The following is a 25073-nucleotide window of genomic DNA, read 5'->3' as shown; positions in this document are numbered from 1 at the left end:
ATGCAATACTCTACAGTAAGGTGATTTTTAGAAATAATTGTCATTTTCTTTAAGAGAAAGTTCATGTAATGATTAAGTCTAGGGGGAACATGAAGCTCTCATGAAACTCTATCCAGCAGCTCAGATCTCAGGACAGCAGCTCGACTCTCAGTCTCTTGACTCTTTAGTGCTCATCTTCATGCAGATCTTCATGCTCCAGCTGCGATGTGAGATCCTCTTTGTCATTGTTAGAACCTAATCCCAGGAAAGACTCTCACTAACTTTCTCAAGTTCTTTCTCCCTTTCTTTCTCTCTCTTTCTTTCTCTCTCTTTCTTTTCTTTCTTCCTTTCTTCCTCCCTTTTTATGTTTTCATAGTTTCTTTTTATTGCTGGGTATTATTTTTTTATATCAATATGTTATTTACTCATCTGTTGATAGACATTTGCTTTGATCTCACTGATGGGTCATTATAAATGAAGCCACAATGATAGCCAAGCATGGTGCACACCGATAATCACAGCACTTGGGAGGCAGAAGCAAGAGGGTTGCCATAAGTTTTCCGGACAGCTGGTCAGTTACTCATATGAACTCACAGCATCAGTGACAGCATGCACAAGTTCCACATAAGCCAAAATCAGAAAAAAAATCCCAGCAGAGACATGAGGAAGTGAGTAAGAAGTTCCAACCCCACCTAAGGAAATCATGGCAACAGGTGGCTGCTGGGAGAGGCAGAGATACTCTCTTTCAAGCATGGGACTCTTGTTGGGTTAAACAGGCTCCAGTGGATGGACCCACACTGAGGGACACTTGGAGACACAAGTTGGACTCTATAGGATATATATATCCTATAGAGTACATTAAATTTTCAGCAGGGAACAATAAGGGGAGGTTAGGGATGGGGATCTAAATACCATTAAATCATATTACATGAAAATCATAAAAAATCAATTAAAAAGACCCAAATAATTTTTTAAAAAGCTTGTTGTGTCAACTGAATCTCATCTACAGCATCCTGCCAGGACATCTCTCAGACAAGCTGTTGACTCATGACTGTGCTTATCTCTGCAGCAGCAGTGTCATACCTCTTACCCATATATGCCTCAACTTTTTATTCTATTTTTTAAAAAATATTTTATGGAACTGGAGAGGTGGATCAGCGGTTAAGAATACTGGATGTTCCTGCAGAAGACCAGGGTAGGAATCCCAGCGCCCACATGGCAGCTAACAACCATCCGTAACTCCAGTTCCAGGGAATCTGATGCTTTCTTCTCTCTTCTGTGGGCATTGCATGACACAGGTGCACTTACATACATGCAGTCATAACACTCACACACATAAAATTTTTAAAAATTGAAAAAAATTATTTATTATTTTTATGTATGAGTGTATTGCCTGCATGTATGTAAGTACACCCTTGCCATACAATGCCTATGGAGGTCAGAAAAAGAGTGTCAGATTCCCCTGGAACTGGAGTTACAGACGGTTTGTCAGCCACCATGTGGGTGCTGGAAATTGAAACTAGCTCCTCTGCAAGAGTAGCCAGTGCTCTTAACCTCTGAGCCATCTCTCCAGCCTTTCAAGCTTTTATTTTAAACACTTCCTCTTGGTTCATATTTTCTGACAATAAGGATTAAGAGAATGGAACTGATCTCTGGAGTGTAGTATTGAAGGTTTCTTCCCTTAGAATGGAACAAGGAAATGGAATAAGCCTAGATGCCCATCAACTAATAAACAATAATGAAAGTGTGGTTCATGTGCACGATGAGCTTTTAAATTACTATTTTTTGAATGTGTAATTTGTCTGCATGTACATAAGTACATCCATCTTGTGCAATGCCTGTGGTGGCCAGAAGAGAGAATCAGATCCCCTGGAATTGGAGTTACAGATGGTTGTGAGTTGCCATGTGGGTGCTGGAAACCAAACCTGGGTCCTCTGCAAGAACAGCCAATGTTCTTAACCAATGAGCCATTTCTCCAGCCCACACAAGGGAAGTTTACTCATCCTCAAAGAAAAAGAAAGTTATGAAATTTGCAGGAGGACAAAGAGGTGCTGAGGAAATGCTGGGAAGACAATAGAACACACGTGAGCTGGAAACAGCTTAGCCACTATGGGGCTGGCAGTGTCAAGGGTGATGCTGGGGAAGACAAGGGAGGAAGATCAATAAAAATAATCATGTTCAAAAATTCCATTGAGGAAGAAGGGATGGAGCGATTGTAAGAATCAGGGTTGGTATATGACCATAAGGAAACAGAGTCCTCCAGACTTCTGGGAACTTGCTCATATGAACTTACAGCAGTGGTGACAGCATGCAAAAAGAAAAAAAAAAAAAAAAAAGAAAGAAAAAAAAAAGAAAGAGCAAAATAGCTTTAGCAGAATCTGGAGAATGTCTACTTTCTCTGCAAGCATATTAACTAAATAACATGCTTTTGGAAGTTCTTTCAACACTCAGGAAATAAAGAGAGAGCATTTGGCTCTGTAAGATGACCATGGAGAGTGTTAGAAGTTACACAAATGGCCGGCCTTAATTGTGAGAAGTGTTGCCATAAGCATTCCACAGTCACGGAGAAGCCAATGATAGGTGTATTTGGAGCATCCACAAGAGTGTCCCAGTGGGGAGCCACTTGTGAATATTGCAAAGTGAATGGAAGTCATTTTGGTTTCAAATGACGAACAGAAACATTTTTCAGGCTGGTTGTCCTCCAACCTGTAGTCTGTTGGGCAGATCTGAAGAGCTGCTCCATAGCCAACCTGCCGATCTGCTACAAGCAATCTACTCCTTGACCAAAGTGGGCCCACCATCCGACTAAGTTAAGAAGTCAAAAGAGAGAGGAAAAAGTGATAGAAGAAAAGAGGAGAAATGACAGAAAGAAAGAGAAAAGAAGTAGCAGCTTGCCTTCCCATTGCCAGAGTCTCCAATGAGAAGAGATGGAGCTGCTCATAATTGAGCCTGGTTCTCTGATGATATAGATTAAAACAGAAGGGCCAACAGTAAACAAGATGAACTTCAAAGGAGCAGCGCCTCTGCTCTCTGGGGACCTCCATTAACGAGTCACCAGATAGGCAATTACCGAACCGTTCTTGTAATGACCGGGATCAAACACGAGCGTTCTGAACAGTAGGCAGTGAGAAAGCAGGCAGACAAAAAACTGTGAGGATATACCATTAAACCTTAATTATTCTTCAAAGAAAAACAAGCACAACCAGGGGGCAGAAAAGGAAGGAATATTCTGAATCTCACCAATGCCTGGGGCTTGGGGCAGCCATACAGCTACTGTTGAACTCTCATATTTGCTTAGCACTCAGTCTCATTCTGGTTTCTGAGTAGCAGTGGGGAATTTGGCTTACATAGGATTCCAGCTTCTTGGACTTTCTATACTGTCTTCTGAACTATATGAAGCAGTGTTAATGGACCACATTTGAAACACAATACTTAAACTGTCTTTAGTATGAAAACAAAATTGAGTTCATTCTTTTTAAACTAATTTTAATGCACAGCATTGCATAGTGCCAATGTTCCTAGTTCCAACACAGATGTGTTTTGTGTGTTTGGATGATTTTACACTGGAACGCTTGCTTTGATATTTTAGCGCTCAAAGCAAGCATCTTGTCCCCTTAGTGCTGACCCCTAGTAACCCTTGAATTCAGAAGAGATTTAGAAAACCCTTGGAGTTAATGTATGCTGTTCAGTTTCTTGAGGGCAGCAAGGGGCACTCTTGTCAGCCATCATTCCTCTCAGGCACTCACCTCAGATGTCCTTGAAGGGATGTGGAAGCCATTTCACTCCAAACTCGATATTTACTCTTAGTTAAATGGAAGGTTTTCAGGTTTTTTTTTTTTATGTGAATATATGTTTGCATGCTGTGTATGCAGGTACCCAAGGAGGCCAGAAGAAGGTGTCAGATCCCCTGGAGCAAGAGTTATGGGAGCTTGCGAGCAGCCTTATGTGGGTACTGGGAACTGAACTCTGATCCTTGGGAAGAACAACATGCTTTCTTAACTTCCATCTCTCCAGCCCTAGATAGTATATTTAAAGGCTCCAAAAGATGCTAATTTTGAATGCTGATTTAAAATATTATGTTTGTATTGGTGATGTGTGTTTCTATGCATTTGATGGACAAGAGAAGGTTTTACAGGATCTAAAGACCCCATTTCCATCACTTAGCACTATGGTTGTGTGTACATGTGTGTGTAGGTGTATATGCTCATCTGTGCATGTGTGTATGGAGAGGTCAGCCTTGAGTATTTCTTCTATTGCTCTCCACCTAATTTTTTAGGACTTGGAAACTCATTTAACCTGAAGCTTGCAATTTAGGCTAGGCTGGCTGACCAGCAAGCTGCTATGAGCCACTTGCCTCCATCTTCAAGCACTGGGGTTGCAGCTGTGTTCTGCCATGCCTGGCTCTTATGTGGATCTGGGGCTGCAAAGTCAAATCCTCAAGCTTGTGCAGCAAGTACTTTGCTAGTGCAACCATTGCCCTAGCCCACATTATGACCTTTTTCGTGTGTGTGTGTGTGTGTGTGTGTGTGTGTGTGTGTGCATATGCCTGCACATATGCATGTGTATGAAAATCAGAGATTGACATTTGATGTCATATTCAATCACTCTCTATTATATTTCTTATTTTGAGACAGGGTCTCTCACTAAACTTGGAGCTGCAGACTCATTAGACTATCTGGCCAGCAAGTCCAAGGGATCCTGCTGTCTTTGCCTTCCCAGCATTGAAATTGCAGACACATGCCACCGTACCTGACTTTCATATGGGTGCTGGGGATCCAAACTCACCTCTTCATGCTTGTGCAACAAGCACTTTACCAACTGGGCCATCTCCTCAGTCCAAGCATTATAGGTTTTAATGTCCTCTATCTACAGGAAAGCTTAGTCTAACATCATATTGGAAACACAATGAGGAAAAAAATAATAATTTTAAATTTTCTAGTAGCCACATTCTAAAAGGAAAAGGAAATCATTAAAATTAATTTCAAGAATACATTTTATTGAATTATATACCCATGATACCATCATTCCAATATAAAAATATCAATAAGATAACTTAGCCTATTTCTTGTGGTAATGGTTGACATCCAATGTGCAGCTTACAATTCCGTCCCAAGGTGGCAACGTGTCTTCATTAGGTAAAGGCTCTTGCCACCAACCCTAACAACTGAATTTGATCCCCAAAACCGATGTGGTAAAAGGGAGAAGAGAACTGACTTCCACAAATCGTCCTCTGGCTTCTATAATCACACCCTGGTATGTACATGCACATACACATTCACAATCAATAAATGAACGTACGATTTTAGCTCATTTCTACTTGAACTTTGCATTTTGAGTGCACTGGGGACAGATGATTAACTATGAGACAGCTCAAGACTGTAGTGTGTCAGCTGCTCCATTCTGGGGCACTGCAACCTCCATACATCCATCTAGGAAAGATACTGTAGTTTTCACAGGTTCTGATGCAGAGACTCTGATGTCCATCAGTCACATACACTGTGAATTTGGGATTGTCTGCAGGACTGTAAACAAAGAAACCTGTGACACAGTCAGCCTTGGAAAGTCCACCTAACCATGATGATGGTGCACCCTGTGCAATGAGAACAGCAAGTGTGGTCCTATGAGCTGGCAAGCTTGAACCTGATGCAGAGAGAGACCCCTCACATCTCTTTCCCTCAGTCATTCTCCTCCAATCAGAAGACTTCTGTGGGGAAAAAAAAGGAGCAAGACAAAAACAAAGCTTCTAGGTCAGGAATGTGGATAAGCATCTCCAGGGTGCTTGTTAGAAATACAGATGCCCAAACACGACCCACAGACAATCTGGATCAGTCTGGAGGTAGCCATCTTTCTAGAAGCCACCTTTATAGAAACAGCCAGTTGAACTTTAAGATGTTGGCTAGGGAACCCCACTGTTCTATGATTACCTCCATATTTTGCCAAGATCACTCAAGTTTGGGTATGGGAGGTGAAAAGAAGGCAATGGAGAGGCTTCTTCTGTCTACCTCTCTGACCAGGACACTTACTTCCCCCTCTTCCATAGCCACCTCCCCCTTGATGCACTGTGTGACTTCATCTATAATGTGAAAAATGTTTAGAAATATTGAACTACACAGATCTCCCCAATAATGGTTTCTTTCACACATTTTTAATATGGTCTCACTCCCTTGGCAACCTTAGACACTTATAAGATCAAGAAACAAGATTCCTTGAGAGGGGAGAAAGGGACTTTAAAGGATGTAGGAAACAGGGTAATGGAATAGCTATAACAGGAAAGCAGAAGGTAGATAAACTGAGAGGAGAAAGGAAAACTGTTGGAGCAGGGACAAGGGACGGTGGAGGGTACTGGAACAAGGCAACGATTGAGAACAAAGTATAATGATGCATACATATGAAGATGCCATGGTGAAACCCAATGCGTGATACACCAACATCAAAATTCAGTTAAAATAAAAACAAGATACTTGCTCCCATGGCAATGGTGGAAGATAAGACAGACTATTTAAGATATGACATGATGGTCTAACACAGGTTTGTAGGAGACAGTGCATATCAGAACCACTGAAAACCAATGGTGGACCAGAAAGGGTTCCTAGCATCCTCTTAGATCTGCAAAGACTAGTTGTCTACGCTGTCATGAGAGCCTCATCCTCTCATCCTCTTCCATCATTTTCAAGTGATTTCTCAGTGTAACGGAAGTTCTCTGGTAAGAGCACTGAAGAGTCAAAACTTGGTAGTGTTAATGCAATCACTAATAATACAGCCTTCAAGGCTATGGCCCATGATAAACTCCCATGCTCCAGCAGATGGTTCTACTACACCCACGCACATACTAGCATCAGTAAGTGGACTCGGCAGGTTAAAAAAAAGAGCATGTGGCTTTGGGAGGGAAAAGTGGTATGGGTGAGATATGGGATGAATTGAAGGGGAGGGAATAGGGGCAGGTTTCACCAAAATACATTTTATGTATCTATGAAATTAGCAAATATTTATAAATGAATTGTTTTCTACAGAAGAAAAATAATACAGCATTAATTTCCTAACATGCTCTCACCTGTAAATAGTTGGTAATCTCATGCCGTCATATCTGCGACTATGGCACAGATTGATCTCAGCCACTAGGAAACTCAATGCTCTTAATATTGAGTAACTTTAGATTTTACTTCACTCCAGTAAATATTCCCCTTGCATACTCTCTGATGACCCTTGAAATATTCCATCTATGGAAGAAAAGAGCAAAGATTAGAACCATGTTATTCTGAAAGGCCCTGAAGCCCAAGTGTGTTAAATGTGAAATAACTGGCTGATCTCACAGCCAAAGCAAAGGAAACTTTTGTCACCCCAAACTTCAGTTCTCTCTCCACCACCTCTTGCTATCAGTTTCTCAGAGACACCTGGATTTCCACATATACCTATCATCATTTCTTCTTCTCTCACTAAGCTTCATCTAAAGCCAGGCTTTTGAGAATCAGTGCTGGCCTGGCCACATAATTCTTAGAAATGGCAATAGCAAGCAATTGAGAGAACAGCTTTTGCAATATTTATGTTTCAAATTTGCCCACAGAAAAGGTTGACAACCAAGAGTCACTTACCTTCTTCAAAAATCCAGCTTGCCTGACGGACAGAAAAGAGAACACTTTCATTATGCCGTTTGGCTATAGTAGCAAATGTTGCAGAGGAAAATGGTCCCTTTCTGTCCCTTTCATCCCAACCTCTGTGACATCAAGGTCTTAGGAAAGTGAAAGTTTGAATAGGAAATTCTGCCTAAGCTGGGGCCAAAGAGAAGGGTGGATACGTCCTGTAGTGTTTGTTCTGTGCCAGGTTAGATGAAAGTCAGCAAAGAAGTAGTAGGAATATTCTACAGCAAGCAGCAAGCTTAGAGACATCCTTTAACTTTGCTTTGTGATATCTGTGTACAGACCTTAATACCAAGTCCATGCTGGGATCACAGACCAAGGCCACACAGAAGGCTCCAATTTGTGCAGGTTCTTCTGTGCCACAGCACTTTCAGTGTCCTCTGTTCTCCAGAGTTCAAGACATGATGATTCCATTTTGCTTAAACAAAGCAAGCCTTAAGTGGGTGGAGTTTATGCCAAAGACAAGCACTGATTGGCTGAAATATAAGTCAAGCATTTATACAGAATGCTTCTCGTGATAGTGTCCCACTCTCTCACTAGTTAAGTGAGCATGGAAACCTGAGAGGGAATGCAGCTTTCTGAAAACACACAGCAAGAGACTGGGGCTCTCTTGTCCTCCATCACAGCTAATTCTTCTCTCCTTAAGCTGGCCACAAAAACTCCTGCTATAGCAGAGTTCATGAGCCTGTGACTAGACAGGTGGGAAAACAATCCCAACTCCTTTCCTAAGGCTTAAACAGCTTGAGTGAGCCCCATGCTTGTCCTCCATAGCTCCCAGCTTTCTCTTTGGCCCTTTCACTGAGATGTAGCAGCTTCCTTCTGTTCTAAGAACACAGTACTTCAGCCTCTGTTAGAGAGTGAACAGTAATTTCACCCCTAGTGGTCTCATGTGTTGTGGGGCTTGGTTCCCAGCTGGTTCTGGAAACGTTTCTAGAGAATGTAAATCATTGGTGGGCAGATCCTTAAGGATATGATTGCCCCAGGCCTCTCAGAACCCTGTGGAATCATGAACCAAAGAAAACTTTTCCATCTATAAGTTGTTTCTGTCAGGTATCTGGTCAGAGAAATAGGAGAGTGTCCTCGAGATTTTCCCTCTTGTTTATGGAGTGCTGTATGGCATAACAAAGAACCGGGACCAGTTCTTTCCCCAGGAATGGGGAAAGGGCTTCCGCATACATGACGGCCCAGTGCAGCCAGGCGTGGCAATGACAACATGATGAGAAATGATCTGCCCAGAGACAGACTGCCATTGGATATTGTAGGACGGCATGGGAAACCATGATTGGCTAGCCCCACCACGATGCACTTGCCTCACTGTAGGCACACACAGAGCCAAGCAACTACAAACTGAATCCTCTGAAAACATGAGCCAAAATAAATCTGACCTTCCTTGACTTGTTTCTGTCAGGTATCTGGTCAGAGAAATAGGAGAGTGTCCTCGAGATTTTCCCTCTTGTTTATGGAGTGCTGTATGGCATAACAAAGAACCGGGACCAGTTCTTTCCCCAGGAATGGGGAAAGGGCTTCCGCATACATGACGGCCCAGTGCAGCCAGGCGTGGCAATGACAACATGATGAGAAATGATCTGCCCAGAGACAGACTGCCATTGGATATTGTAGGACGGCATGGGAAACCATGATTGGCTAGCCAACCCCTTATAACCCCAAATGCTTCCCGGAATAAATGAGTCTGCAGCAGCTTGCTCTCTGCTTGCTTTCACCCGACTCCCAGTGTCTGTGTTGTGACTCCGTGCCTCTCACCCCCATATCAGCAGGGACCCTGTGTCCCCCTCCAGCTGCCTCCAGGGGAGGACAGTAACAGAGTGTGATGTTTTCTTTCTCATGTATGTGATCATTTCTCCTTTGCATCCTGCAGACTCTGCTTGAAAACTTCTCTGCAATCACCATGTTTGATCCTAGAGATCAAACTCAGGCTACCAGTCTTGGTGTCAGGCACCTTTACCTGCTGATCCTTCTTGCTGGCCCATGACTTTTAATAAACAAATAAATGGCATGCACTCTTATTTGCATGGAGCACATGAATTCTTTAAAATCAGGATGCATCTTGAGCTTGTCACTTATCTTTTAAACAGCAGTGCTGCTTTTTAAACTCTACTTTCATATCTCTATCAGTTATTTCTCTGTTGCTGTGATAAATACCATGACAAAAAACAACTTATAGAAAGAATAATTTATTTTGGCTCACCTTTGCATGGTGGGGGAGTCATGGCAGTAGGTGGTTGGATCACATTTCATTGGCAAACAAGGAGTAAAGAGATGGAGCTGTAAGTATGGTGAGGCTATAAACTCTCAAAACCCACCCCTAGTGACTGACTTCCTCTTGCAATGTTCCACGCCCTGAAAGCTCCAGAACCACCAACATGGGACCAAGTATTCAAGTATAGGAGCCTACAAGGAACAGTTCTCACTCAAACCACCACAACATCCAACACCTATGCTCATCTCTAGCTATTCCTCTAAATATACGAATATTTTCCTATCTAGAACTGTATTCATGGTTTCACTTCCTAAAGCTTTGGATCCTTTGGTCATCTTACAGACACACACATGGCCATATCCACCTTTCTATATGAGTTCTGGAGATCTGAACTCAAGTTCTCATGCCTGTGCTACAGACACTTTACCAACTAAGTCTTTCCCCCCACCTGAAAGCTTTCCTTTTCTTGATCACAACATATAAAAGCAGACAATTTGGTCACATTTTACTGCAGGAATTAAAGACACCTGCTAGCTCAGTTTCCTTTCCTCTCTTCCCTCTCCTCTTCCTGTCATTCTTTTTCCTCTCTCTGCTTTCTTTCTTACCAAAATAGTTAAAGCCACTACCTAAAAATGCATACAAGCTAACATTCTTCCAGGAGGAGCTGATTTTCAAAATAGTCACCCTCTATGTGAAATTTTTGTTTTAAAGAAAGCTTTTTCTCCATCTCTTTTTAAAAGGAAGTTTCACTTTCTCAATGCAAAAATCGCTCTCATCAGACAAGCTTCAGGGATAAAGATGAAGCGATCACGGTGCCCCCAATTATATGAGATGCTGTATTTTCACAAAGGAGCTTACCTTGAAAGATGGAATTATTCTTTGTTTCCTTTTGATTTAAAATTGTTCTTGCAAAATTGTTATATCCTTTATTCAAGGTACATTACAGTTCACCATGATAACCTCAATAAATAAATACAGCTTCAGCAGGAAGGGAGACAAAAGCCTGTTTAGTTCAACATGCATATCACCCCAGATTTTAAAACACAAGGAATAAGAAACACAAATGACAAATTAATGAGAAAGCACAAAGATAGTGGTTGGCATTTACTCCATAGGTAGAAGAACACACTCAGGGAACAAATTCAAGTTCTCATTAAAATGCACACCTGATAGCAAGAGCAGTTTTACGGACACTCTTGGGAAAGCAAGGAGCCCATTCCAACCCCTTCTCCATGTGGACAGCTTTTCCTTTTGTCTCCAAGCCCATCTGTTGATGAAGTCTCAGCTCTGTGAAGGAAGAGCCAAAGAGTTTTGCTTTGTAGCCATAGAGTTTTCGATGGTCCTAAAAGAATAAAACACATCCCCAAACATGGGTCGTGTTTCCCTTTCACCTTGAGTGTCCACAAGTGCTGAGAACTGAGGAGGGTATAACTGACAGAACCTTCCCCCTGACATGCCTCCTGCACCTGTGATCCACACAGGTAAGCAGGGCAGGCATGCTCAGGTGTTTACTGACATCTCTTGTCCTCCCAGTGGTAACCGCAAACTGTCATGTCTGTTTCATATTTCTCCAGTATGAGCTGTATGTTGAGAGGGAAGTCAGCAGACAAAATTGTTGAGTCTTCTTTTCAATCAAGCAAAAATAGACTGAGAATTTGATGCATGCTAATCACTGCCCCAGGTGTTCTGAAAAACAAAATTATAGCACAGGGCTAGTCTTGCCTTGATGTAAGATGATGATGCAGAAGAGAAAACACATCTACTCACAGGTATTTGTAAATCATGGTGCAAGAATGTAAATTCTTTGGGGAAGGAACTTACAGATTGGTTCAGCTATTCATGGTTGTAACCTTTCCACTAGCCAATAGTAAACACTCAGTGAATAATTGTTGGACAAATAAATGGATGAAATTCATAAAATCTGACACTGAAATTCAAGAGACTTCAGTTGCTCAAGTGGGCAAGCTCTGAGAGAAGGGATTCTCGAGTATGGTTGCAATAAAATGATTATTAATTTCTAATTATAAGATTTACATCATAAGGCAAATTTACTTTGGGGAACAAAAGAAGACACAAACTGGCCAGTAAGTTCATTCTCAGAACGACATTACAAATGTGCATGTGCATTTCTCTCACCAGGCTGCAAAAGTTTCCCTGTGTTTACAATACAAACCTTGGTGCTTTAGAATGCATGTACTCATGTTGTTATGCAGAGCTTCCTATGTGCAATTTTCAGTGCAGTTGTCAGTCTCCATCAGGTCAGCCAAACCATCATGGACTCAGGTCTTCAATGTCTTGAACTTGAAAACATAAATGAGTGTCAAACAAAAGAGCATAGGGGGGACAAAGGACCAGATGCTGGAAAAGGCAAGCAACCCCACTGGAAATGAGCCATTAGTGAGGGGACAGAGAGGTAAGATTCAGGGACATCTTGGATGCTCAAGTTTCGGGTTCCGTGGTCCCCAGAAATCCATCAGCTTCTGCAAAGGTTGAAAGATCTCAGCAAATGGGAATCACAGATACTAGCCATGGAAGATGCAGAACTTGGCCAGCAGGTGGATAAAGATGAACACAGGTGAAACCTTGCCCAGGTGATCAATGCAAGAGATGTGGTTGTCTATAAGAAGCCATTATACCAAGAAATAAAACTCTCTTGCTTTCTAATTTGGAGCCACCAACTCCATTTGACTTATGACTGTGACTCTCAGGTGAGACATCACACACAAGTTGTCTGTGTATGAACATTTGGGAGCTCTTGTCTTTATAACAATTAATGGTGTCAGTAACTGTCCAGCATCTCTGCTGAACTCAGGAAACAGGGAGGTTCCCTCTCTCGGTGAAGATCAAGTGAAGACTTCTTGTCAAAGCATTCTGGTCTGTCTAAGGCATTCAGTCAGTCCCATGTCTTTCTCTTTCTAGAAATCAAAGAGACAGATTCCAACTCAAGTGTAAGAACTTGGAGCAATGAGGGGGACCAGGATGCAAACACCTACAAGTCATTAGTGTTTACAGGCTCTACTATACAGGCTTAGCCTTCAGGGTCATCCCCAGCAGTGACAGAAACAACATTAAAGGATCCTTCAATATTTATCTTTATAAACAATTTTAGAAGATCCTAATCAGAGTCTTTAATCTATCAAAGGAGAGATGTATTATATTTTCCCATGTACTTCCTATTCAAACTTTAATATCAGATCAAATGCTCTTTCCTCCAGAAACATTCTCTAATGTCCCTTCTGGTCTGGTTACATGTTCTTCTTCTTAAGAGTGTACCTGTTTCCAGCACTGTGGACACTGTAAGCTGCCTTTGGGAATGTCCTCTGTTCACTGGAGATCATGATCATTTAAAAAATTATTTCATTTATTTATTTATTTTGTGCATGGGCCCATATTTGCATGTCTGTCTGTCAGTGTCTCTGTGGGTGTGGGTGGTATGGTATGTGTGGAGGGGTATAAGTGCCATGGCTCACATGTGAAGGTCTGAAAACTACTTTCAGGACTCCCTTCTCTCCTTCCACCGTGTGGGTCCCAGGGATCAAGCTCACACATTCAGACTTGGCAGCAAGTGCCTTTACCCACTGAGCCATCTTGCCAGCCTGAGAATGGGATCTTTAAAGTCAGGGGTTATCCTGGTGTCTGATACAATGTCTAGAGTACAATGTGTAGAGTAAATGTTCATAGCATTAAACTATTGAACTAGTATGTAAATAGGCATCATTTGTGCTTGGCAAAGGATTAAGTTGCTGAAACATTCTAATAACCACTCTTTAATGAAATTATTTGATGTTCTAATATGTATAAATAAGAAATCAATATATATGTTGTATGTATACACATATATACAATCTACATAGATGTAAACCATCTTTATAAATAATTATTATTCACCCCATTGTTTTTTAAAGTAACCTCTTACATGCTCTGTATGATACAAAGATTCCCCCCCCAACCCCCCACCCCCGGTCTGTCTGTGATAGGGTCTTTTTGTGGGAGACAGGCTTGAGCCTAGGGTGAAAGTCTTATTGACAGCCATACAGCAGGCCCAAGGCAATGGCCCAACCACTGGAGCCGCAAGGAACGCCTTGTGACATTTGCTCCCATTGACAAATCATGAGACTGATGCCTAGAACTCACCACTCCCTAATCACCACCCTTGGAATTCCAAATTGCAACACTTAGATACTGCAACAGTCAGGGTCATGCGGTTTCCAGGAATCCAGGCTCTGTAATTTGAAACCCATTATGCTAATGAGGCATCTGGCCTGCAATGCTGTGATAGGATGCTAAGCCTGTTATGCTAACAAGGTATCCTACTCACTGTGCTATGAATGGACTGCTACCCCTATATAAGCTTGTGCCTTCCTGCAATAAAGTAGATCTGTGTCACTGAACCTGGTCTCCTGTGTCTGAATGCAGCTCTACTGACACAGTCTCCTCACCAGCCCTGGGGCCTGGAACCGGGCAGAAGTAGCGACGATGGAAGGTAGCGCCAGGCAAGCAGAAGAGTGGCCTCAGCACCGGGCAAGCAGAAGAGTGGCCTCAGCGCCAGCCAGGCAGAGGAGCGGCCTCAGCCCAGGGCAAGCGGAGGAGCAGCCGTGGTGCCTGTGAGAACAAAGGAGTGGCACCAGGGAGAACGGAGGAGCAGTCTCTGGGGGCAGTGGCCACATCTCTTGTGTAGGCTGACTGAATTAGCTAGAGTTTCTGACCTTCCTGCCTCTAACTCTCATGCTAGAGTTACAGCCGCGCACCTCCAAGCCAAGTGTAAGCAGTGCTGGGATGGGATCCAGGCATTTGCGCAAGCCTGGCAAGCACTATCCACAGAGGCACATCCTCAGCCCTCAGACAAGTATCTTCTGAATCTTAGGTCTCAGATCCTTTGCTCATATGTTATTGTCTGAGGTTCCTCAGCCTTTTAATAATTACAGAAACCTGTGGGCCAGTTGATAAGTAGATTTTTTATTAGTATTATATGCATGGAATGTACTTGAACTTCTGGTGGTAGCCACTTGATAACTATGACATGAATTAATTCAAGGTGTCAGGCCCTGGAAAAATTCTGACCAGTGTCGCCATATACCTCACAGTCTGTATTCTATTCCAGACATGCTGGTTGATAGCCTATAGGTTAGCCACCTGCTTCTGTGGTGCTGTTGGAGCACAGCCATGACTATCAGTTCATACTTTGTCCTGACTCCTTCTATGATCTTGGGCAGAGGTGAATAGTGTTGATATAGATGATATGGTTCACTAATTTTAAATATTCACTCTGATGCTTCAGTTTGCCACCTCTGACCTGTTCCATGGCCACTGGTATTTTAAGGGTCCTGGACATATTCAGCCTACATATTTTGTCAGGTAAAGAGTAGACTTGTGGACAAAGAAGACAACTGGGTAGCCTGAGTACTCTGCTTCCATGGGCTAGGCCCATCTTTCACTGTCTTTGATATCTTTTACAGTTTTATAAATAGCCAAATTTGATCTAATACAAGTGACTCTTACCCAAAGGAAACCAAGAGAATGGTGTCCAGTGGAATGCAACTTTCTTTGTTTTTGTAAACTCATTTCAACATCCTTGATTGCCTGTGGAAACAAAGATTCTGAAGAAGCCTCAGAACTTACTGTAACATCTTACTGATTCCCTCATTAACAACCAAGATAAATCAAACCCTCAACTCATATTCATTTTATATTTTGTATGAGTCATAATTTTACCTTCAAAAATAATGCACATAAGCTGGATCTAGTGGCTCATGCCTGTCATCCCAGCAACTGAGAGGCCAGGCCAGGACAGGGGAGATCATGGGTTTAGGTCAGTCTGGACTACATAGTAAGGACCTATATCATATTTTAAATGTGTCCTTTAGTAACTTGTATATTGGGGCTAAGGAGATGGCTCAGTCAGTCAAGTGCTTGCAATGCCCAACACATAAAAACCCAGGCATGGAGGAACATGCTTGTAATTCAGTACTGGGAAGGCAGACAGGCAGAACCTAGAGCTCTCTGAACAGCCAGTTTAGCCTAATCAGTGAGCTGGAGGTCCCTGTGCGAGAGCCTATCTCAGAAAAGCAAGTGGAGGGAGCCACAGAGGAGCAACACCTGAGTTTGTCCCCTAGCTTACACACACAGACACACACAAAGACACACACACAGACACACACAAAGACACACACACAGACACAGACACACAGACACACACAGAGACAGACACACACAGACACACAGATACAGAGACACACACACAGAGGCACAGACATACACACACAGAGACATAGACACACAGACACAGAGACACACACAGAGACACAGACACACACACAGACATAGAGACACACATACACAGACACACACACACAGACACACACACAGAGACAGACAGACAGACACACACACACACACACCTGCATACACGTCAGGCATGCAGACACACACCAGTAAATAAATATAAAAATTAAAACACAGAACTTGTGCATTGTACATAATCCATCAAAATGCCTATGCTGGCTCCAGAAGCAGAGAACTAGTGTTAGAAGATAAGCCTTGTTTTGTTCTAATTTACTCTGTCTCCTGACCATCCTCTTCATGAGATGCTTGGGGTCAGATAAATCACTTAACATCTCTGAACTTCAATTTTCTCCTCTGTAACGTGGTTATTAGGGTAGTCTCTGCCTCATGTGGTTGTGTGAGGGCTAAGTGACACAATTCATGTACAACATCTAATATTCAGCAAACAACCTGGCAAAGTTAGCTCTAATTGTTGTAATCGTGGTTGGAAATTGCATTTTCATTCATTAACTGAATGAAATTTCCAGCTTCCACCTCATGCTACCTTCTGCCAGCTGTCTGCTTACAGCTCCACTAGTCTGGTTTGGGTTTCTCTAAAGGCAGAGTGTGAGACAAGGTTTGGAGCAGGCCAGTTGTGGAAAGAATGCCCCTAGGAGCAAGGATGAAGAAGCAAGGAAAATGAGGGAGGGAAGAACAAAACATATGAAAAGCGAATCTTTTTCTTCCATCTGGGTGCCCCTGCAGGAGCCAGAGCCCAGTCTCTCAGTGGGAGGCTGGCCTCAGATCAACCTCTTTTTAAATACAGACAGCTGAGTCATTAATCATCATTATCTAGGACTTGTTAGTTGAAGGAGGTATTTTCCAGGGACATCCCCCTATGATTCCAGGCTCCATGGGATGGGTAAGCTCTTATGGCATTGGTGGAAACCTTGAGCCAGGCATAGGATAGTGTTGCTGGACTCAGTTCATCACAGAGAAGTCACTGGATTCTTGGAGGTATGGACACACATGCACCACCAACGGCCAACTTTGAAAGCAGATGACAAAGATTCCCATTCACCTCTTCTCACATCCCTGTGGTGTATTCCCTGTGGCCTCATACTCCCATTGGAGCAGGGAGTGTGACAGATGTGAGAAGAAGCAACAGCAGCCATGCCTATGTCCCTGGATGCATTAGGGTGGAGATGTCAATGACTGTCCTAGTGGTGAGATGTTATGTGCTACAGAGACCTAGAAAGACACAAAACAGAGGTTTGCAGAAACAGCAGTTGAGTATTCCAATGTATCCCTGTTGGAAAGTCTCAAGGGGGTCCTCATAAAGTGAGAGGAGTCTGGGCTAACTTCCCCAGGAAGCAGTGCTTTGTGTGGGGAGCTATTTGACCTCTTCAGGCCTCTGAGTTGATTTCAACTGGGAACACAATTATAGACCACCTAATAGTCACTTGTTTTACAAGCTCTCAGGTTTTTGGTTCAACTTTCTATAATTCTCATTTTAAGCATGTGGCATTTGGAATTCATATATAGCTAGAATGGAATGATCTTACCATAGCAGCTACTTAGTCCAGCCACTGATGAAATACCCTGCTAGACCTTTCACATATACTATCTTAAGACATTCATTTTTTGAGACATTGCCTCACGTAGCTCAGGTTGACCTCAAATGGCTATGTAGCTAATGATGACCTTGAATTTCTGCTTCTTTTGCCTCCACCTCCCAAGTGCTAGGATTACAGGTATGCACCACCACACCCAGATTATGTAATGCTAAAGATCCCAAAGCTTCATGCATGCTAGGCAAGGACTGTACCAACTTAGCTATTCTCCTAGCACAGTATCTCAAATCTTTAACACCAAAGCCATAAGGACAGTAGAATGATCCGTGTTTGTCAAGGATCTGGAAGACAGGTTGGGGAATAGGAGAAGTTCTACTAACCTCTGGGTACTGTAATAGCCAATATATGCCATGCATTTGTTCAAATCAATAAAAATGTGTACCACAAAGGTGAATCCTCATGTAAACTATGGATTTCAGTTAACTATCATGAACTGATATTCATCCACTGCATCAAGTGTGCCACAGAGATTCATATTGTCAACAAATAGGGGGAAATGTGAGAGTTGGGGGTATATAGGAATTTTATACCCTCTGATGAAATATTTCATAAATGTAAAACTGCTTTTAATCTTAGGGAGAAGGGCTTCTGATACCTGTCCCTTCATGACGGTCTGTAGGCAGTTAATGGTTGCTGGGGGAAGAAGAGACTTTCTTCAGTGTTTTAGCCACTGTTAAGGTGTTTATACTCCTGTAATTTACACTTTGTCTGTAAGGAAACTCATTGGGCTATGAGAGAGGAGAGAGAGAGAGAGAGAGAGAGAGACAGAGAGACAGAGAGACAGAGACAGAGACAGAGAGACAGAGACACAGAGTAGAGACAAGGGAAAAGGGATCATAGTTGGGAAAAGGAAGGAGATCAACAGGAGAAGGAGACGAGCATGTATTGGAGGATGACTGTGATCAAAACATATTACATACACATATGAACATGTCATGGTAAACCCATAATTAATATACACTAATAACAACTTAAAAAATCAAGTCCATTCATTTAAAACAAGAACTTTACAGCAAGTCCAAGCAGGTGGACATTGTGGCTTCCTGTTACACATAAGGACAACATGGCTCTGACAGGCTCTACAGGTTTCTGTGGCCACTGATTCTGATGGCCTGGCTGGGAAGGGGACATGGTTCACATGGTTCTGAGGCTCATGTCCCCACCATCACATCGCCTCACTTCCCTCTTGGCTGCCTCCTGCCTCCTTGCTTTGTGCTCTCTCTCACTTCCTCCAGAGCAACACCCTCTTTCCTATTTTGACATAGCCTGTCCCCTGAGGTCACCCTGGCACACTCTGCAGCCATGCTTTCTATGAAACCTAGCTCATCAACCTGAGGCTTCCTAATGAGCCCAGGATGTGCCATCAATCTTCTGTCCCCATTTCACTGAGGTATCCATGGCTGTGATGTATGGATCAATCTAAGTGCTTCTGGTCTTTGAAAAGCCTAGATCAGTGGCAGCCCTGGGAATCCAACTCATTCAGTTACCCTTTTGCTAATTTATAATTTAGCTGACACAACTCCACTGCTGTTTTATTTGTCTCCGATGAATGTCAATTGGTATACAGGACAAGGCATTAGGGAGCTAAATTAACTAAATCATTGCATGAATTAGCCCTCACTGAAATACAACACCCATTTTTTCATACTTAAAAAAAATCCGCCAAGAGCCTGCCCCTCCCGCCCTGACCCTGGCACCCCGTCCCCCAGCTGTCTTCTCTGAATCCTTTACCTCAGAATAATTTACTCTGGATGGAGTAAGCCAGCTAGAGGAATAATGTGCCAAATATATAAATAATAATGAGAACCTTTAATAAAATCAGACATAAGTTATGCATGCAGACATCAATTACAATGGATTTTAAAGGTTTTGATCTAGAACCCGGGTGGTGTTACATTTAGACTAATAACTGTAAGCATGATTTATGTGTTTGCAACCAAAATGGTTTCAGAGCCTCGATATATGTCCAAAGCAAAATTTATAGTCTGCTACAGAATGTATAAATAATGAACGGCCAAATGTCATCACACATTTAAAAATGTGACTCTTTCTTTTTGTAGCTGCAATGGGGTAAATGAATTAAAATCTTAAGTTCATCGGGAATCAACTTATTTGGGAGCACTTTAAGGAATGTACATGAATACAAACACTGATTTAATATATTTTTTCCTCCAAGTCAAAGAAAAATGGCTATTTTAAAAATGACAAACGCTCTAAGGAGACCTCCAATTAAAAAGGAACAGGAAAGAGAAAAGGAACACTGGGTGAATGCAGAAGGAAAGACTCCAGGCAGGTGTTTCTCTGTTTCTTCTGGGACCTCAAATTATTATGAAGCTTTTAATAAGGTCAAAATAAGTAAGGTAACTTGGTGGCAGCATTTTACCTAATAGCATCCCATCCAATTCAGATACATTGCGGGTTGGAAGGTGCTGTAAATGGGAGCAAAAATAGTTTGCTTACTTTGATTCTCTGCTAGTTGTATAACCACCTAAGTCCTGGCTAGCTTCAGTTGCCAACGAGACACACCTGGGAGGAGGGAGCCTCAGCTGAGGGCCAGCCTCCATCATATTTGCCTGGGGGCCTGTCTGTGGGCATTTTCTTGTTGCTGCCACCCGTGGGCAGGTGGTCCTTGATCGTATAAGGTCGCAGGCTGAGCACAGGCCAGAGGAGCAAGCCAGTAAGCAGCATTCCTCCATGGTCTGTGCTTCATTTCCTGTCTCCAGGTCCCTGTCCTGAGTTTCTTCCCAGCTTCCCTCTACAATGGACTACATGCTGTAAGATGAAAAGCCCTTTCCTCCCCAAGTTGCTTTGGCCAGAATGGTTTATACAGCAATAAAAAAGTAACCAGAACATCCCCTAAGACATAGCTTCTTCAACTTTGAATAGGATGGGTAAAGTTCATTAGACAAGGTACGTGGAAGGACATAAAAGATAATAAAGGACTGGATGTGGTGCACATGTTTGTAATCCCAGTGTGTGGGAGACTGCTGCAGGAGAATCATGAGTTCGAGGCCAGCTTGACCGAAAGCCTCTGTCTCAGTAATAATAATAATAATAATAATAATTGGAAAAAGAGAAACTAACATATTACCTTAGACATTATGCTCAGTAATGTCAGTTCTGGAATCTTCCTTGTTGATTCCTTGATGGATGGTAACGTGTTAGAGTCAATGAACCCTATCTTATTCTCCTTTGTAGGGATGAAGTCTGGAAAAGGAAGTAGTAGTTACCAAATACCATTGTCTCTTCATTTAATGAATTCATGAATTTAACATTGTGGGGCTGGGGAGATGGCCTAGTGAGTAAAAGCACTTACCATGTAAACTAAAGTCACATGCAATGGTGTGCATCTGTAATTCCAGTACTTTTACTGTGAGGTGGAGGCAAGAGACAAGGAGACTCAACCAGCTCACAGGACAGCTAGACTGCAGTACCTCGCACAGAACAAATAAGAGAAACATTGCTTCAACAAAGTGGAGGGTAACAACTGATTCCTGAAACCTATCCTCTGATCTCTACATGCATGTTCACACGCGCGCACGCACACACACACACACACACACACACACACGCAGAAATACATGCACAGAGAAACATTGCTTCAACAAAGTGGAGGGTAACAACTGATTCCTGAAACCTATCCTCTGATCTCTACATGCATGTTCACACGCGCGCACGCACACACACACACACACACACACACACACACGCCTGCAGAAATGCATGCACATAATAAATATAAATAAAAAATATAAAGATAAATATGTATCTATTGCTCTCACAGTCACTGGGAAACCCATTTTTCAAGGGTTACCAGGCTGCAGGGTTGAAATTGTTACAGATTTTTTGTTCATAAATTTATAGAAAATACTCCCTCTTTACATTCCAAGACAATGTCATAATTTTATTCTTGACAATCAAAATCTTTCTGAAAAGTTATTTTTGTCTCTGAAGGTTGTAAAATAATATGCTGATGAGAGTGTGATTTTTCTCCCCCTCTTTGTGTTAGCAAGAATGCATGAGTCCAGACTAGAGAGATGACTCAGCAGTCAAGAGCACTGACTGCTCTTCCAGAGGACCCAGATTCAGTTCTCAGCACTCACATGGCAGCTAGCCACCATCTGTCACTGCGATCCCCGGAGATCCTGTGTTGTCTTCTAGCCTCCATGACATCGCACATCACAGGTGCACTTATATGCATATAGGAGAAACTCATACACATAAAGTAAAAATAAAAAAATAAATTTTAAAAAAGAATGCATGAGTCTTACGTGATAAACTTTAGTAATGGTCATTGTAAAGTTCTGGTACAGGGTTTGACTGATTGTTCCTGCCTCTTCCTGCTACATGGTCTCCAACTGCTGTGTTTTGATTTCTTCTCTTGATTTCAATGGTCTCTATAGCTTCCCTCAAATTTAACTTCCAATTCCTACTGCTGTCAGATCTTACCTTTAATTAGTCTTCCTAATTGCTCTTGTAGAACTGGAAACCTAGTAGCCAAGTACCTATCACTACACAACAAAATGATTTCAAATGCACGAGTTTGAAATAATTAGCTAATATCTCTAGGCTGTGTGGGAGGGAGAGCTTCACTTGGGATGTTTCCTGTACTTCTAATCAGATGGCAGCTGGAGATGGAGTCCCAAGAAGTCTCAACTGGACAATATATCCGAAGAGTTCAGCACCTGGATGATGCTGGCTGATGGCTGCTTGGCTGGATGCTCAGCTGGGGCTGTGGATGCTCAGTTGAGGCTATGGATGCTCAGCTGGGGCCATGGAATCTCACTTGGGGTTGTGAATGTTCAGCTTGAGCTGTAGATACTCAGCTGGAGTTATTGATGCTCACATTGAACAATGGATAAGTTGGCTGGGGCCGTAGATGCTCAGTTGTGCCTGTGGAAGCTCAGCCTTGGCTAGGGATGATGCTCAGCTGAGGATATAGATGCTCAGGTTCATTGAAGGATGGTAAGATGTGTCTATGGATGCTCACAAGGGGCCGTGGATGATCATCCAGGGATATGAATGCTTATCTGGGGCTAGGAATGCTCAGCTTGAGATATAGAGATGCCTAGCTTAAGCTACAGATGATGCTCAGCTTGCACAGTGGTTAGGAGCACTTACTCAGGTCTTCTTCTGGTGACTTGAGCTTCTTACAGCTATGTTCTGAGAAGGAAGAGTCAAAGATCACATGTCCCAAAAGGCTCTGAGAAAGTGTACCTCTAGGCTACCTGCATCACTTATGCCTTATTCTATTCTTCAAAGCTAGAGACAACACAAGGGTGAATTATCAGGAAGCATATGTCATTGAGGAGTATGCTATGGAGACTGGCTCCTCTATGAGATGTTAAAAGTGGGTCTTAGAATATTGAATACATGTACATCAAAAATTCCTAATTTTCAGTGCATTGACTTGGGCACTTCATATTAGCTAGTCACCTTTTCTGACTATCTGCTTATCAAGCTTCCACTTGAATAATATATGGGCTATGAGGCTGGGCAGTATTTTGAACTGAATTGACTATAAGGAAGACATTATTAACATATCCCACTGAGTTAAGCTGACTAGACCTCGGTAGATGAACTTGCACTGAGGAACATCTGGGGACACTAACTTGACATAATAGGCCTTAACACAAATGACAGAATGTATGAATTCCAGTTTGAGGGGGCTATGGGAGGGTGTCACTGGGGAAGGGGGTATAAAGATAACTAAGACTGATTAGATTTTCTGTATGAAATACACAAGTATTCAATAAAAACAAATATTAAAAATATTTTTTAAAAGTTACTTATTTTTATTTTGTGTTTTTGAGTGTTTTGCCTACATGCATGTATGTGCACCATATGCATGCCTTGTGCACTTGGAGGTCAGAAGAAGGCATTGGATTCCCTGGATCTAGAGTTACAGGTGTTTGAACCACCTGTCAGGGGTGCTAGGAATCAAATCCCAGTCCTTTGCAAGAGTAGCAAGTGTTCTGAACTGTTGAGCCATCTCTCCAACTCTCCTCACCCCAGTTTAAAAGACTCTGTTAATGTACCTTAGGAGATACCTACTGAAGGCTCTTTTTTATCACATCAGTGTGGCTGTTGATCTGGCCTTGTTAGCAACTTTGCTTTGTTTCATTCCATGATGAGAATTATTTTTGTTGACTCAAAACACCCTTTTCACTATAGGTTAAAGTTGGAACAGAGACTGAATCTGTTTTGCATATGAGACTTTAAAGAAGATAAAAGAATCCTTTTTTAAGTATTTTTCTAAGTGTTTATTCCTATTGGACCAAATATCAGTTCAGTGTAGTAAAAAAGGAGAAAAAAATCATTCAGACATGCCATTTGATGTTGTGCATGACAGGTGAATGGAAAGACTCCAAGAGCTGAAACACCCATGTCTCTGAAGTGGCTCTCCTATAGAACACTCAACTAGGTCCCACTCTTACATTTAATTTTTTTTGAAGAATTATTATTTTTTCTTTTTTTTAAAAAATTTATTTATACACCCACTTCCCAGATGGCACCCTCCCATAGCCTCCCTCCCCCCACTAGAGCCCTTATACTCTGATATCCCTGATATCTCTGCTGTGTTGTCGGCACCTCCAGCCATTCCCCACTGCTTGCCCTTCTAGTGAATCTAGTCAGCCTATCTAGAGGTCTTTGTTTTAGGAGGGTCAGCTGTTCCTCATCTAGCAGTAATAAGTTGTCTATATTCCTTTGGATAAGATTGGGGTCTGCTGTTCATTTTTCCAGTTCTATGCTGGGTTACCACCTGGGAATCACTTTGGCCACCCTGGCCAACAACTCGAAAGAAGATATCACTTGTCTGGCATTGTTCCTTGTTATGTAGCCTTTAGCTATACATATGGACTCTTAGAAAGTTATGTTGGCCCATTTAATCTTTGCTTATACTTTCCTTTTGGGTGTTTAAGGCCATACAGTTGTCCCAGATAAACCGATTTATTTTTACTCTTAAGGTCATTTGAGGATCTGTTCCTCAGGGGTCACATGGGCTTGGGAGGAGCCCCTGGCTCCTTTAATTTACCAGTTCCGCCTATGTGAAGATAAGTCAAAGGTTCCGCTTGACCACGGTTGGCTTTGCTTGGAAGCAAGGAAGAAATGATTCCTCTGTGTTGACCCTCTTCTTTATAGACTGGACACTGGTTCAAGTCCATCTGGTGGGGTCTCCTCGGCCTCCTTGATCAAGAGGACAGGTGACCCACCACCATTACAGGACATTTTGAGAGATGCTCATAGTCCCCTGGAACTAGTTGACCTAGGCGGGCAAGGAGCAAAAAGCGTCTTTATGTCCCTCTGACCAAATTATTATAGACCTCAAAGTATGTCTGTTAAACA

The sequence above is a fragment of the Nannospalax galili genome, unplaced genomic scaffold (assembly GCF_000622305.1).
Source record: "Nannospalax galili isolate Female #2095 unplaced genomic scaffold, S.galili_v1.0 scaffold32, whole genome shotgun sequence".
Taxonomy (NCBI): Eukaryota; Metazoa; Chordata; class Mammalia; order Rodentia; family Spalacidae; genus Nannospalax; species Nannospalax galili.
The sequence above is the reverse complement of the archived record's forward strand: the minus strand, read 5'-3'. Positions refer to the sequence as shown.